The 15,934-nt window shown below is 39.6% G+C and overlaps 1 protein-coding gene across 3 annotated transcripts in view; it reads left to right on the forward strand.

Moving 5' to 3' along the window:
* The window catches only part of LOC129732351 (hemicentin-1-like), a 417,768-nt gene that overhangs the window by 385,317 nt on the left and 16,517 nt on the right, over nucleotides 1-15,934 (forward strand). The gene's annotated exons all lie outside the window — the stretch shown is intronic.

Consider the following 15,934-nt stretch of genomic DNA (forward strand, 5'->3'; position numbering starts at 1 on the left):
TTGAAAACGCGCTGAAGTCCAATGAGATCTTCGTTTGCCCCATAATTTGTACGACGAAAAGGAATTCGTGGGAAACGACTCTGGAATTAACGATTAGATTGATATTGCCTAGTATTACAGCACAGTCGGTTCTCGCCATCTCGCAATTAACATAGCTCGTGAAAGATCACGTCTTACTTTCAAAGAGTTAAGGCCAATGAGCTGCGCGCGATTTGCATAACTGGGGAGCTTGTGAGGATCGTTCCAAGGTAGATGTCGAAGAGCAAAACGTACAAATCTCCGCTGAATTGCTTCGAAAAATGTTTCCACCAAATCCCATTCGGTCGAGTTTTTCAATGGTTATGTTGTGGTTAATTTTATCGAAGGCTGCTGACAAATCGGTATATATAGCGCCGGTTTGGTGCCCTTCAGACATGCTATCCATTGCAAATGAACGGTGAACGTTAGAAGATTCGTTGTTTTTGAACGCTTTGGCATGAATCCATGCTGCGAATCAGAGAAAAGAGACTTACAATGGTAAAAAATCGGTTCCATCACGACCAACTCGAACAGTTTTGAGACTGCATTCAAGGCGGAGATTCCGCGGTAATTATCGACGCTTCTCTGTCACTTTTTTTGTAAACCGGAAACATATACGCGAACTTCCATCAAAGCAGCTCGCTTGTAAGAGTTAAGGCGCCGCAGTTCGCTAGTCTGCCACGGAGAGCGTTTAGATTTAGAGACAACTCGCTTAGGCACGTGACGATCAATAACATAGTTCATTATGTTAGAAAAAGTGTGAACCGATGTTATAGATTCACGAACTAGGCAGTGCTGAGTAAGCACGTGCGGTAGTGGGTGGAAACTGATAAATTATACGGTGCGCTTCGGGCAGCACTAGGTCAATTCAAGCGAATAAAGATGGGTATTGACAGTAGTTAGGTTCGATCCAGGTGCTTTGTGACAAACGTTTTGAAACGTATTGAGAAACGTCAGCAGGTAGATGCAATATACATCGATTTTTCCAAAGCATTTGACAAGGTTCCGCACATGTTAGCTGTAGAAAAAATGAAACAACTTGGCATGCCCGAATGGATAACCAATTGGCTATTATCATATCTTACGGGTAGAACAGCCTCCGTTCATGTCCTAGTAGGCAGCCATTCTTACTGTTTTCCCATATCTTCCGGAGTACCCCAAGGTAGCATATTAGGGCCGCTCGGATTTCCAAGACATCTACGCCCTGAAAACACTCTACTGCTCTTTGGTTCGCAGCATCTTGGAGTATGCCGCCCCTGTTTGGGCACCGTACAACACTGGACTAATTAATGAAATCGAGAGCGTCCAACGTTCTTTTGTTCGATACGCTCTGCGTCGACTTCCATGGCAGAATCCCTTACACCTCCCTGCTTATGAGAATCGTTGTCAGCTGATAAAACTAAGCTCACTAGCCGAGCGTAGAGTGTTATCGCAAAGGTTACTTATTTATGATCTTCTAATGAACACAGTCGACTGTAGTTATTTTCTTCAACAATTAAACATTCATGCGCCCCATCGTCGCTTACGTAACCGAATGTTTCTCTGGACTCCAACCTACCGCACCACGTATGGCCAGCATTATCCGTTAGATTACAGTTGTAGGCTCTTCAACGAAATTAGCCACGAATTCGACTTTAATATAAGCAAACTAGATTTAAAATAACTACATTTTAATTAAATTTAGGTTCAATTGTCTGTACTGTATTATACTGAAGACTGAACAAAAAACAAACAAACCGGGGTGAGTTGGTGGAATAAAGAAATTCGCCATAATAAAGCCGCCTCGATTGCTGTACACAAATTACAGGTACCCATATTAATTGATGGAGCACAGCTGGTAGCTAATAATACTGTGTTCCAATTTCGGTATCGCATAGTCAAAGAGACAAACGACATTTTTGGGATTGGAGTTCCATACCTGATATGGAGTTAAAAGGTAACGTCTGAAGAAGGAAAAGCTTTACACTGACAAAGCAGGTATGCTGACGTTTCAACAGCAAGTTTGCAGAAGCGGCAGTTATCGTACGGGACAATACCAATGTTCTTTAAGCGGTAGATAGCAGGGTAATGTCCGGTAAAAACTTCCGTGAAGTGACGTAGTTCACCACGCTTGAGACCGAGAAGCCTATTGGTTATAGCAGGGTTTGGAGAGATAAATCGTTTATCATGTCTACAGTCCTGTGTGTTGTTCCATCGGTTAGCTATTTCTAGCGTTTCCCGAACGCGTTTGACGGCAAATTTGGAGGTATGAAACTTATATGGATCGTCGAGATTCTTGTGATGAGTCCCTAAGAATGCGAAGATGACCAACATGATCGCCTTCGAAGATTGTTTTGTGTTGTTGAAGCCTTTATGCACTAAACTCTGCCTCTTTCTTTACATGAAGATGGAGAGGCAGTAGACAAAGCATGGCCTCCAAAGCTACCGTTGGTCTGGTGCCCATGGTTCTGGTCAGACAGGAGAGACAGGCCAGTCTTTGAACTTTATTAAGCTTTGCTTGGGCTGTCATTTCGTTTGCCTTTGGCCACCACACGAGAGCGGCGTAGGAAATTCATGGCCATGCATTGGTTATGTAGGGCCAGAGAGCCAATTGTGGGTTCAATCCCCAGGTTTTGCCAAATAATGTACTGCAAGCCCAAATTGCCGTTTTAGCTTTCTTGGCTGCGTATTTAATTTGGGCCGTGCAACTCAGCTCTTTGTCCAGGGTAATACCCAGATATCCCAATACAGTTCTTTACAGGAGTTCAGTAAACGCTTATTCAGTGAAGGAGGAGATAGAAAGGTGAAAGGTACAATAACTGTTTTATGAGATTTATATTCAGCCACGCCTGAGGGCAGCAACCCAGGCAATGGTAAAGTTGCATCTGAAGTCGGTTCGCCATTGCTGCATCACATTTGCCGCGAGTTATGAGGACAACCCCATCGACATAGCCAACAACTTCATAGCCAAGCTGACTTAGCTTGCTCAATAGTTCATCAACCACCAGCGACCAAAGCGGGGGGAGAGGATTTCCCCTTGTGAATAGCCTTTCGTACCTTAGACGGTGATTGAAGCATCTCCCAATGTAGCTATTTTTTCCCTTTACTTCAGTATTGTTGATGTGACGTTTAAGGGCCTGAAGGTCTTAGGTAGTTTTTTTTCTTCTCTTTCTTACCTTCCTTCGGTATGAAAATCACCTTGACTTTCCGCCAGCTGGAATATAGCCCATTTAGATGTTCTGAAATACTTGGAACGCTGCGTAGGATGATCACCATAGATACGAACTTATTACGTGGTATCTTGGTTTACAATATTACTATTATACCTGGTAAAATCATTAAAGCGGGTAAAAACGAGGTTTTTTGTTATGAACACAACTCATCAGCAGAAAGTCGTGGACTAGCGAAACCACCAGTGTTTGGAAGTTCTATTGTTATACTTTCATATGCTTACCACCGAATCTGCATCCACCTGCCCCTAAGAACGATACAGTGATTTGAAATATGGTGAAAAAAAAATAAAAAATAGCCCATAACTCATAGTTTTTCAAACAATACGAATATAGTACCTTCCAGACAGTTGTGTATATTGATGCTACTAACAACTTTGTAGAACATAGTGAAGGCCTAGAAAATAGAAAAAAATATGTTTCATTGAAAAATATGTTTTGACATGTCTATTTTCAATAAAAACTCTCTAAGTCAATTTGAGTAGCAGATACGAATTTTTTGTCTTCGGCAAAGTTGGTCGTATTGATTATATCTATAACTTCACCGAAGACACCAACCCTGTATCTCGATGGAGCAAAAAAATAAATTTTTCATCTCACTTTTGGGGAGAATAATCACAAATCTCATAGCACCAAAAGATGCAGGAGGTCTTACCCACCATTTTTGCTGAAGACGTCATAATTGTATATCCAACGTACGTGGAGTTATCAATTTAGCGCGTCAAAATCGAATTTTAAACCACTGCACTGTGCGTTGGTGTAGTCAATGGACACCGCTTTCTGGAGTCGTGAGACTTCGAGCATCGTTTGGATGCCCTCGCAGAGCTTGATCCTACAAATTCTTTTAGTCTTGCATAGCTCAGCGTTGCACTTAGTGATCCCGTATTTGTCCCAGTTGGATGAGATTGAAGCCCTGTTGAACAAGGGCCTGGCTTCACCGCGGAGGTTATTGAGCGTTACGTTTTACCAGGGCACAAACTTCCCTTTAAGGGAACAGCTGGCCATGTAGGCATAAGTTATTTTGACGTGCCACAATATCCAAATCGTCGGGTTTGCGTATATCGATTGAGTAGGAAGACCGGGAGTTGACTAAGTGTTCCCTTAAAAAAGTACTAAATTCTTCACTTTTAAAAGGATTAGCTTCGCTGGAGAAAATTATGTGCCAATGATCCGACATGTTTGAACCGTCAGCAACCTACTATTTTCGAGTTTCTCTGCAATGTTTGCGCTACATAGAGTAAGGCCAAGGCCTCGTCTGTTATAGCGTTAGTAAAAATGGGACTGTTCTCTACATTGCATATATTGATCTCGTTGTAAGTAAGATATTCAACAGGGTACTCACCCGTGTTGTTGGTAGCCGAGCTGCCCCAAATCGTGTGGTGAGGATTTGGATCGCATCCGATGATGAATGGCTTTTTGACTGCTTCGCAGTACCGCACGAGCGCGCAGACCTCGCGAGGGTGCGCCATAATTATTGCAACAAAAATGCAAACTCGGTTTGCGGTTCGATATTTGTTGGGCCCAGAAAACCTTCATGCAAAACGGTGCCCCGGCTCACACATAGAAGATCGTTCAAGACTGGTGCAAGTCCAACTCTCCCACTGTCATCACCAAGAAAGGTCTTCAAACTCGCCAGATCTCAACGTGATGAACTTCTCGATTTCGGGAATGTTAGAAGCAAAGGCCTGCTCACTAAAACACACGAGTTTGGACAAGTTGAGGAAGTCTTTGCTCAATTTTCTGGAAGGAAGTTCTTTAAAATGGCAATTCGGTCTGCCGTCGAGTCTTATCCTAAGCTTTTCTGAGCTGTCATCAGAGCTAAAGGAGAACACAATGAATGAGATGTTGTTTATTTTAATTGATTTTACTAATATTATTTAATTATTTTACCACAAAAGATCAAAATAATGGTCGCAGTGGTCCAAATCTTAGAAAAAAAAAATATATATATATATATATTGATTTCAAAAGTTTTCTTTTCCTTTGTTTCTTATTGCAATAATTATGGCGCACCCTGTAGGTCACCTGGGAGGTAAGCGGTTGCGATGTCTGTGTCTTGTTTCCAGTTGGTATTTGGGACTTCCGCTTTTATGGCAACGACGTCACGTTGAACAAATTCTGCAATTGGAGTTGGACAAAATTGCAGTCCTAGGTTCAGGCTAAGTGTTAGTAAAGATCAACCTACTTTTTTAATTCCGCGAGGCCAAGAATCTTTGTGTTGCTGGGCCCCAGATACATGACCAGCACCGAAAAACACATGACCAGCGCCGGTTGTGGGGCCTAGGTTTGCGAGCTGAAGATGGTTAAGGCAGTGAGGTTCGCTGCCGGTGCAGGCCAAGTGAAGGTAGCCGTGTTTGAAATGGACACTCCCGAATTAAGGCCTAAGTAGCGAAGTTCAAGGATCGAAACGTGCACTTTCCAAGGTGCTCCTTAACTATTGTAATTAACGATCTCAGACAGCACCATTTAGAATATAAGTTAATGACATTGAAGCGGTGCGAGTATAAAACGTCGGTGCGATCACCCGCTGTGTCAGCACGAAAGGTGACCGCAACCGACCAGTGCCATAAAACTAATCGCTAGTGCAATTCATTGAATAACCAACGTTCGTCGTGCACTCACTTGAAAATGACTTCCCGGGACCGGTTGGAAAGTCTGACCAATATGATTTATTAATATAGAACTTTGGTAAAGTCAAAAATGGAGAAAAAAATCACCGAAGAGAAAGCTCATCAGAAGAAACTGCGAACAGAAACAGAGAAGAAGTTAATCAAGCTAAAACTGAAAGGATACAAAGGTTTCGTTGAGGAAAACGGTCAATATAGAATTGATAATACGAAGAAAACAATCAATCGCGAGAGCGACCGAAGAAGAAAAAAACGAAGAAGACGGCCGGAAAGCCGAAAGAAGATGAGCTGGAGAGTAAAAAAAAGTAGAAGAAGAGTCTCCAGAAGAAGGCAGTGAAAAAGTAAGTCCCGTTTGATTGGAAAGACACTAGAGACAGTTCGAAGCTGACTACTCCCGAAAAACGTAAAACGTCCGAACAGCAGTCCCGAGGATCATCGAACCCTTGCGAATGCTATTCTGTCATCCAGAAGCGCTCCTCAACCCTGCCGAAAGCAGACAAATTGTTTTATCAGTTTCGGAGTGCTTCTTCAAGTCATTTGACAGCGACGCGATTGCTCATCCAGTGAACCCAATGGTCATCCAGAAGTTGATAAGTTGAATGGGTGAAGAATGGGTGAAGAATGGGTGTAGTACCGTCCTTGTGTGCGCTTGTCCCGTATCGTTAGGAAGCGAGGTCACAAGTGGTGCAAGCGAGGTCACGTGGTTTGGAGAGTCGTTTCAACTCAAGCAACAGAGACCGGAAAAGGGGAGATCGAAATGAGATTAAGAAGGATTCGTGTATGTGCCATCATCGGAAAGGACACCGTGCCGTCCATTCAGGGGGATCTGCCCAAATAATCCACAAAACAAGTTAGAAAATAAGTTACAATGAAAGTAGTCATAGAAGTGTACTACAAGCGCATGTCGAAAACTGGTTTTTGCTGGTTTTGGAGATGTTTTCAATGACTTGAGTTCAACAATAACAATATCCTCACTACGTCTTTTCGTAAGACATTACACCATTTAATAACAATGCTACGTACCTGTAGAGGACTTTGCCTTAGAACATATATCCTAGTATTCAGCAGCCAACGTAAAATTACTTGATCAAATAAATATTTGAATTATTTGAACGATTTCTATATGAATTCGAAGTGGATCAAAATGCGCCATTGGATGGCAAACAAAACGCTTTCAGTGTAACCAATATCATTCCAACTTTTGTTATAGTATATCTAACAACGTTTTCTAGTTTTGGTAGATTTTATGTCCAGATAACGCTATGCGAGAACAATTTCATAATTCAAACGAAAAAATCAACTAATTTGTGTGGAAATATCGTCGTAAACACGATCGCCTTTCTGGAAGAGGGACCTCATACACACTGGTGGAAATATCGCTAGTTACCAAATTGGGAGTACCTGTGTGAGGGGCGTTCGGACACCCCACCGGGGTGTTTCCGATGCGAAACACAAAGATCCCGTACGTGCGGTCAGAAGGACCACACGAAATCGCGTTGATTTTAGAAATACTCAACCCTCGCGCACGCGGCGACGAGTTATCGGCGCATCAAACAACAATATCAATACAACAGTTGAGAGAATTCGTTATCGATATTGTTTTTGGCACATTTTGCATGTTGTAGGATAAGTACAACGATACACCGTGCCCCAGTTCTGCGTCGAGAAAATTTCCAGCTCGAAAAGATCCTCGACCTGATCGGGAATCGAACCCGATATCACAACCGTGTGAGAGAGCAAGCCGACCGACATCGCTAACCACAGAACCACGGCGCATCAAGTATGGTGTTGATTCTAACTGCGCTAACGGGTGAATTTTTTGCCGTTCTCGTCACCTCAGCCAAGCGGAAGACTTGATTTCAGGTGTAAGGAAGTCTTGCCCCCCTTCTATAGGCAGCTGATGGCTGCTTTTTCCGTATGGTAAGAATGCGGTGTTCCGGGTTCCAAAATGCGTCAGCTAATGTGACGGACCGGGAAACTGTCGAGAACCGCGGGGTGCCGTTACACTTGGAGTGATCTAAACACTGCGAGTGACATAGACAGAGAATAGATAGATAGAGAAGGATTGAGGGAGAGTGGGTCTGATCATCTAAGCCCCAGGATCAACGCATTGATTCAACGACATGAGTGCGCATACTTTAAAGAGCTTGAAGCTGCCGCAGCATTCTCTATCTCTGTCTGAGATCGTAAAGCAGTATGCACATCTACGTGGTCTACTGATAGCCGATTTTCAGCAAGACTGAAAGACATTCATCCGTACGCACCGATCGAGTCACGCATAGATCGATGCTGGCTGTAGTGCCTACGGTCCAACGGTACCGAATCACTGGACAGTGCAACCGTCGGGTACCATTCATGCAGTGTGTAGTCAAATCAGGAGCTCAGAAGTAATTACACTATGGAAGAGCCCGGGGTCTCAGCCGCTTTGTTGCCTGAAGTAGATAAGGACAGACAAGCAAGAGAGATTATGGAGAATACGATCACATACATAAGACATACGTAACACTCAGGAAGAAATCTTCCAAAAAGTTGGTACAAAATGAATTACTCGAAAGTACCACCCTCTGTAAAAAAAACTCTGTTTGAGTAGTTTATGGAGGTTGTGTACCTGCGAGGCCTTGCATTTGTCTCGTTCCCACTCGAAAAATGCTGCATTGATTTTGTAAACAACTTTTTGACAGTTTCTTAAGGGATTTTGTTATGGGCTCGAGTAGAGCCGCGATGAAGAAAATTCATTCCGTTCATTTTCGTCGAGCAGTTCATACTGGTGTTGGTACCGGGTGATGTGGGGCAAAGAGTACCAAAAAAATCGCCAGTGTTACGTATGTCTAAGTATGTGATACGACTGTGAGAGTAGGTGACCGCTCCAAGAAGGGCCATCTATGGACAGAGGACGCTCCCAGTTTTTCTGACAGCTGTCCAATGGCAGTGAAGGGTAAATTCAAAAAGATTCTGAACTATACGACAAGGTTCACAACATGATTTCCGACTATCTGGTGAAGAGATACGCACACGTAGCCATACTGCCAGAAAAAGAAATATCGTTTGGTGTGGGACGCAAGAGCAGATGTTGGAGGAATCTCGCTGAACTAAAAACTTCTGAAGGGAGACTTTTGATCCAGGACTTGTGACGAATTGAGTGCGATTGGAACTAGTAAATCAACCTAGAGTGCACTGAATAGTGGAATCAGTGAATCGCCAGGCTACTCGAAGTAGAAGCACTTTTCGCATTTCTCGCTATTTCGAAGGTGGGCAAGTCAGTTAGACAGAGTACAGCAACGTACAACTCCATGTCTTCGTCGACACAAGCGAGAACACGGTGCACAGTGGGGAATCGCTAGCCATCAGCCAAAAAAAATTTTTTTCGTTAGACCCCAAGCAACAATTGAAACATAATAAAAAAATAATTTGTGATCTTTTGTTGCACTAATGAAATTCCGAGGTTTTAGGAAACATTTTTTGTTACTACGATGAAATTGTAAAGAAACAAGCAACAACTAAAGTTGCATCGCTGCTTCAAAAATCTTCACACCAACAACGTAATTCGCGAGGTTAGATTTGTTGTTGAAACGTATAAACGGCATTTGAAAACCTAACCTTCACTGAATGGATCTAGGGGGTGGAGCATATAGGTTGCCAACGTGATGCTTGCGAGATACAAAAAACAAACACACAAAAATACTTCTCAAAGTTGCTGTCATGTTCTGAAGCCATGTAACAGCAACTTTTGCTCGATCGTTCGCCTTATATTTGTTTTTGAGATGGGGTTATTTACTGCGTTGTAACTTTTGGGTACTTGGAATAGAAGTCGTCCAAAAAGTGTGGGTCTCTAAACGAAGTATGATAAATTGCTTTGAATTTCATTATCACGCTAAGGTACTGATGAACTGAAGAAGCAAAATTAAAAACTGGTAATGACCATTGCATTGGCATGATAAGGGAGCAATATTTAAAACTGAGCCATGAACTTGCAATGCAGCATTTACCATGTTGTTATCAAATTCCATGCGTAAGTTCATACACATTGCGGTTTCATTCTTGAAACTTGTGTTGAAACAACGAAAATGTTGCAATTGGCTCCACCTCCTGCGCTTTATTTGTCATTGTATATGAAACTGAGATGTAACTGCAACTTAATTTCGCATAAGAATTTGTTGCTGTGATGCACAAAGTTCATTATCGAAACAAATTTTGCTGCTTGGGATGTTTCATAATATTTTTCCATTATTGTTATAAAATTCATGTGTCTAAAACCAAAATTTGGGCGCCATATCATGAAATCTATTTTTTTTATGACTTTTCAAAGCTTGGCATACTGGGTTTTTGACATTTTTTTGAAAAAAAGTACATTACTTTGAAACGCTCTGTAGCTTCAATGATAGCTTGGATTTTTTGACGTTTAAAGGAAGATTTGTTGTAAATATTGTGCAAAATAAACGCTTTCATCAGATATTGTAAAATTTGGTTATAGTAGGCCTGACACAATTTTTTTTAAACGTGATTTTTTGTAGAAAAGTAGCTGAAAAGTTTAGTTGCCGCAGTTTGCCACGTTTGTGACCCCATTAATGAAAGTTATTGATATCGAACTCAATCTGTAAGGATAAAATATGAGTTTGAACAAAAATCACAAAATTTATCAACTTAAATTTTTTTATAAAAATACGTGTTAAAAAAGAATCCAGTTAACAAATATTTATGAAATCTTAATTACGTCAAACTGATTTATCACTTTCTAAATATTTAAAATAATAATGAAAACTTTCAGCCCGTTTTCAATTTATGATCATGAAATTCGCTAAACTGATTAAAGTGTCAAATACTAGCAGCAAATTCATACCATCAAACTCCGGTACCCAATAGCCCGTTTGCAGATTGCTTTTGCTTCGCACTTGTTTGCATACAAAAGTAAAGCACACAGTTTGCTGTATGAGAACAGAAATCAATGAACATTCGTCGCCTTCCGCATCTTTTCATTTATAACGTTGTGTGATTCCAGTGTTTTGGTTTTCAAATTCATGAATTCGTTAAATTTTATTATGGAACCTTCAACTTCAGCGGCACTACCTTATTCATTGTTTAATAAGTTCTTGAAGTCATCGAAAAAATAAGCTGAAATGTGCAATAACTTTGTAAGGAAAAGTCCTGGAGATGTGTGGCCTTCAACAAAAACGTGTGATTTGTATGCCCAAACGCTTCTTTAGAACAACCTTTTTTTGTAAAATGCAGCTAACAACAGTTAAGTGCAAAAAAATAACTTTCAAGTAATTTTTACAAAAAATACTCTGTAACTCTGTACCCAATGAAGAAGGCAATTTTGTTTGTTCAACAAAGATTCATATTTTTGCACGTTCTAAAACTTTGCTGAATAAACCATTCCTCGATCTCTTAACCCAAAAAAGTTAGTATATTGGATATATGAAAACCTACTGTAACATATGCTCGCCGTACTCTAATATGGGAAGATTGGGACAATTGAAACCTAAACGAGTTTATAGTACTCCAGCTGAACTTCAAGAAAAAGTATTGATATCATGATTCCACTTGCCCCTTTTTAACCTATACGTTCTTGAAGTTATCGAAAAAATAAGCTAAAATACGATATAACTTTGTAAGAAAAAGTTCTGGAGATATATGACCTTGGGCAAAAAAGTGTTTTTGGTGTGCCCTAATAATTCCTCCGAACAACACTTTCGTGTAAAATGCAACTAACAAACGTTAAGTACAAAAAACTAACTTTTAAATAAATTACATGTAATATATTTTATAACATTGTACCGAAAGAAGAAAGGATTTTCATTTGTTCAACAAAGTTTTATATTTTTTAATCTTCTACAACTTTGCTGAATAAACTATTCTTCTATCTCTTAACACAAAAAAGTTATTTTTTTTTATCTTTAATATAGAGCAAGATCGCGCCAAATGACCTATGGTCGAATATCGACCATTTTCGATTTGAATGAAACTTTGCACACGTGTTTGGCTTGGCAAACTGAGCATTTTTCACAGATAGAGAGATTTTTTACACCCATGAGTTACATTCTAAAAGGGCGTATGTCTTTTGGCATAGGTTTTATTCGAAGCATTGTAGAAAGTCATTTTGAATCAAAAAGCTCTTGGTAGTAAACATTCTAAAGGCATCGGTTTTCGAGTTATTTCTAATTTAAGCTCGAAAAATTATACTTATTTAGGAAAATACACGTTTTTCTTAATTTGTCCATGGTTCTCCAGCAAAAACCATACGTTCATTGGAATGCTTGATCAAAAATATACAATTTATTCTTTGACAACAAAACGATTGGATAAATAATTCAAGCGCTGCACCTTAGCCTACCTACAGGTTCTCCCTTGCCAAATGTTTTATAAAAAACATGTTTGTCGTGCAATACTACCTGCTTGTTTACTAATAATAACTGTTTGTAAAGTACGCAACCAATAACTACTGGGTTACCTATAATATCTGTTTTCGTATATAAATACGACTGCCCTAATGCTGTAAACCCTCTCCTGATCATCGGTGCTCATCAAGCTGACGCAAATTAAACGAAAACGTTATTGCAAAATTAAAAATATTGAACAGTCAAGCTCATTTTAATACGTCTTTATCAATTTGTGATTCGTGTAGTTATTGGAATAATAGTCAAGCCACCATTCATCCCTTCGTTGTTTACTATTCAGAATCTGGAACACTTAAGAATATCAGCTTCATCATAATATCGGAAGTACTCCATCATGATACTGTTGCGGTTCAGGTGTTTATTGCCAAATTAATGAGTTTTTTGAAAACAACAATAGAGTGAAAAAAGCGATATTAATGTCTGATGGAGCTGCCTTACAATATAAATATAGAAAAAACTTTGCAAGTTCAAAACAAAATATAACGTCGATGCAGAGTGGCATTTTTTGCGACTTCTCATGGTAGAGGCCCATGCGATGCAATTGGTGGCATATTAAAATGAATGGCAGAAAATGCAAATTTAGCTAAAGAACATGAACATCCCTTTACAAGCGCAAAAGAATTGTATGATTGGTCTAATCAGAGAAGTAATAAAAAATTCATCAAAAATGTCATTTAGTTGGGTATCATATGAAGAATATGAACAAGGAGTAACAGAATGGAGCAATATTTTCAAAAAATCTATAATAATAACTGCCACACAAAAGTATAACTCTTTTGTTCCGATTTCAGAAAATAAGATGCAAACGAAGCTGTTTTCAAAAGATGACGAATCATTTACTTATGATGTATATAAAATATAAGGTGAAACTAGTTCTATAAATCATCTATGTCATAGAAAAATATGTTCCTAAAATAATAAAACTCAAAAATAAATATTTGATTCTTATATTTATTTATATCACTTAGAACATTTAACTCTTTGCTTGAGAACCGTTCGCCCAATCGTTTTGTTGTCAAAAAATGAATTATATATTTTTGATCAAGCATTTCAAAGAACGTATGGTTTTTGCTGAAGAACCATGGACAAATTAAGAAAACGTGTATTTTCCTAAATAAGTATGATTTCTCGAGCTTAAATTATAAATAACTCGAAAACCAATGCCTTTAGAACGTTTACTACCAAGAGCTTTTTGATTCAAAATGACTCTCTGCATCTTTTAAAATCATCAGAATACAAATATTTTGAAAAATGTTTGAATTAGAATTTTCATAAAAAATTGAATCTACCATGAAAAAAATATTTTTCATTTCTCCATCCTGAACTTTTTTTAAAAAGTTGCGTATTAACGTCAAGTTTCTTTAAAAAAAAAATTAAAAAAAAATCAACTCTTTTTTTTTAAATTGAAATTTTATGTTTATTTTTAATTTTTTTAGTCAAAAAAATATTTTTTTGTACAGTGAATATTTTTTTTATGATGCATTTTTGATTCGCTACAACTCATTCTCAGACAGTTTTTCTATACAACCAACGGTTTCTGGGCTACAATGCTTCGAATAAAACCTATGCCAAAAAGCATACGCCCTTTTAGAATGTAACTCATGGGTGTAAAAAATCTCTCCACCTGTGAAAAATGCTCAGTTTTCTCAGCCAAACACGTGTGCAAAGTTTCATTCAAATCAAAAACGGTCGATTAAATTTTCGCGTATTTCCAGTCGATTTGAAATTATTTTGTTCTATAGTAAGTTTTTCATATTTTTTGACAATTTACGATCATGCGGGTCATTCATACAAACAATTGCTCCAAAGACACGTTTAAGCTAGGATGAAGGTAAAAGGCGCTATGGAATTAAGTTCCTCTTTTTGCCTTATTGAACCACTGTGCACTGTGCGGTGCTGCGGCGTATTTCTTAATCGAAACGTCTAGCGGTACTCTCTGGTGATAGCACGATCAAAAGTGGTGCTGTCAAAGCATCTGTTGATTCTTCGTCTGGAGCTACAAACGGCCCAGCGAGGAGCTGAGCTCACTGATTTTGTTTTCGTAATTCATTCTCTGGAGGTCAGGCAGCGATACATCTGGAGCAACTCAAAGACAGCACTTTCGTGGATTTATTCAGATAATCAATCAGAGAAACAATCGATAGGGTGAAGAGGTTTGTGATCATGATCTCAAAAATAATCTCTACAAAACAATTCTCGAGCGCATAGCCACACGAGAACTATTATCCGGTTTCGATGCGGAAGATGTACTGAATTTATTTATTCGTCTATCCGAATTTCAAACCGAATACATCCATGAAACTTCGTTCAATCCAAAGTAAAAGACAGTTGAAATTCTCATAATGTGGAATATACAGGTTGATTGGTAGAAATAAATCAAATTGATCCAGTAATATTGAAGCAAAAAAAAAACAGACATCCTATTCAAGCTCCCATAATGGAAAACCTCTTTCATCAACCTCGAAAAAAAAAACAATTCAGCGCAAATGAGTTCTGGCAATTTTTGGCGCCATTGTGTTCCCGCTTTCGGAGTGGATTACACTTGCCAGAATCCATTCGTCACAACTTCACCTGTTCGGGGGTTCGGCTTGAGTTATAATAGTCCGACTGAATTCCATTCGACTTCCCAGCTCTGTTGTTTACCGTGCGCGCCTTTGTGCTTCAGCAATCGCGTGCTCCAAGTTATGAAGCCACTTCCGCGTGGCAGCTGCCGGCCTGTTTACCTTGGCTATTGACGGAGATTTTGTGGAAAGTTATTTTTTCGCATCCGCTCGCTTTCGCCAGAAACTGCTAACTGCTGTTGACGGTATTCATAATAAACCCAAAAAAAAAATAATTGTAATTTTTACGGCCTGTTCGTGATCGGTTGCCATTTATTTATTCATCCTACTGTGTGGTGTTATGCCTCTTTTTTATTGTTGTGCCGTCATTTTTTCGTGCAAATCAGATCCAACGAAGTCGCGAAAATTGAAATTCCTCGTTTATATGGGGGTAGAGAGTGAAAATAAGTAAGGAAATCTTACTCACACCTACCTTCACCTGGTTATTATGATTTATTCAGCTCGGAGGAATACATAAATGCAAAACAAGCAACGTAATGTTCTGGTCTGGCCCGGTGTACGATGTGGTAGCATGAAGGTCCGTACCACGGGAGACTTTCCGCCGACCGCATGCGAAAGTAGGATAGAAAATTGAATTAAAGTTGTGGAATGAATTGTGCACGTGCCCCTGCAACCCGCGAAGTGACATGTTCGTCCCAGGGTTGATTTATGGATTTCATTGTCACCGTTCGGAAACGCTCGCAGCCTTTGTTTGAGCACCGCCTTCGTTGAGTGTGGAGTAATCAATAAAATATTGTCATCGTATAAGCTTCGTGGCTGCTCTGTCATTGCCTTATTTCAAAATAAAATATACCGTCAACACCAAGTCGATTACAGGCCACGAGAACCAACCAATTTCACCTGAAAGCTGACTGACAGACAGATGGACGGACTTTCAGTCAAAGTCAAGTATTCGTTTCGGAAATTCCTCTAATAATTGAACTAAACTAGCCGCTGTATCCGAATAATAGTCATAAAAGTGCAAACTCCCGCTACTCCCGGACGATCACGACGAAGTTTTAGATACGAATGCATCCCACGGCCGGAACTTCTGGATGCGGTAGCAATGCGCTCTACTGGATCAA

Source organism: Wyeomyia smithii, chromosome 3, assembly GCF_029784165.1.
Source record: "Wyeomyia smithii strain HCP4-BCI-WySm-NY-G18 chromosome 3, ASM2978416v1, whole genome shotgun sequence".
Classification (NCBI taxonomy): Eukaryota; Metazoa; Arthropoda; class Insecta; order Diptera; family Culicidae; genus Wyeomyia; species Wyeomyia smithii.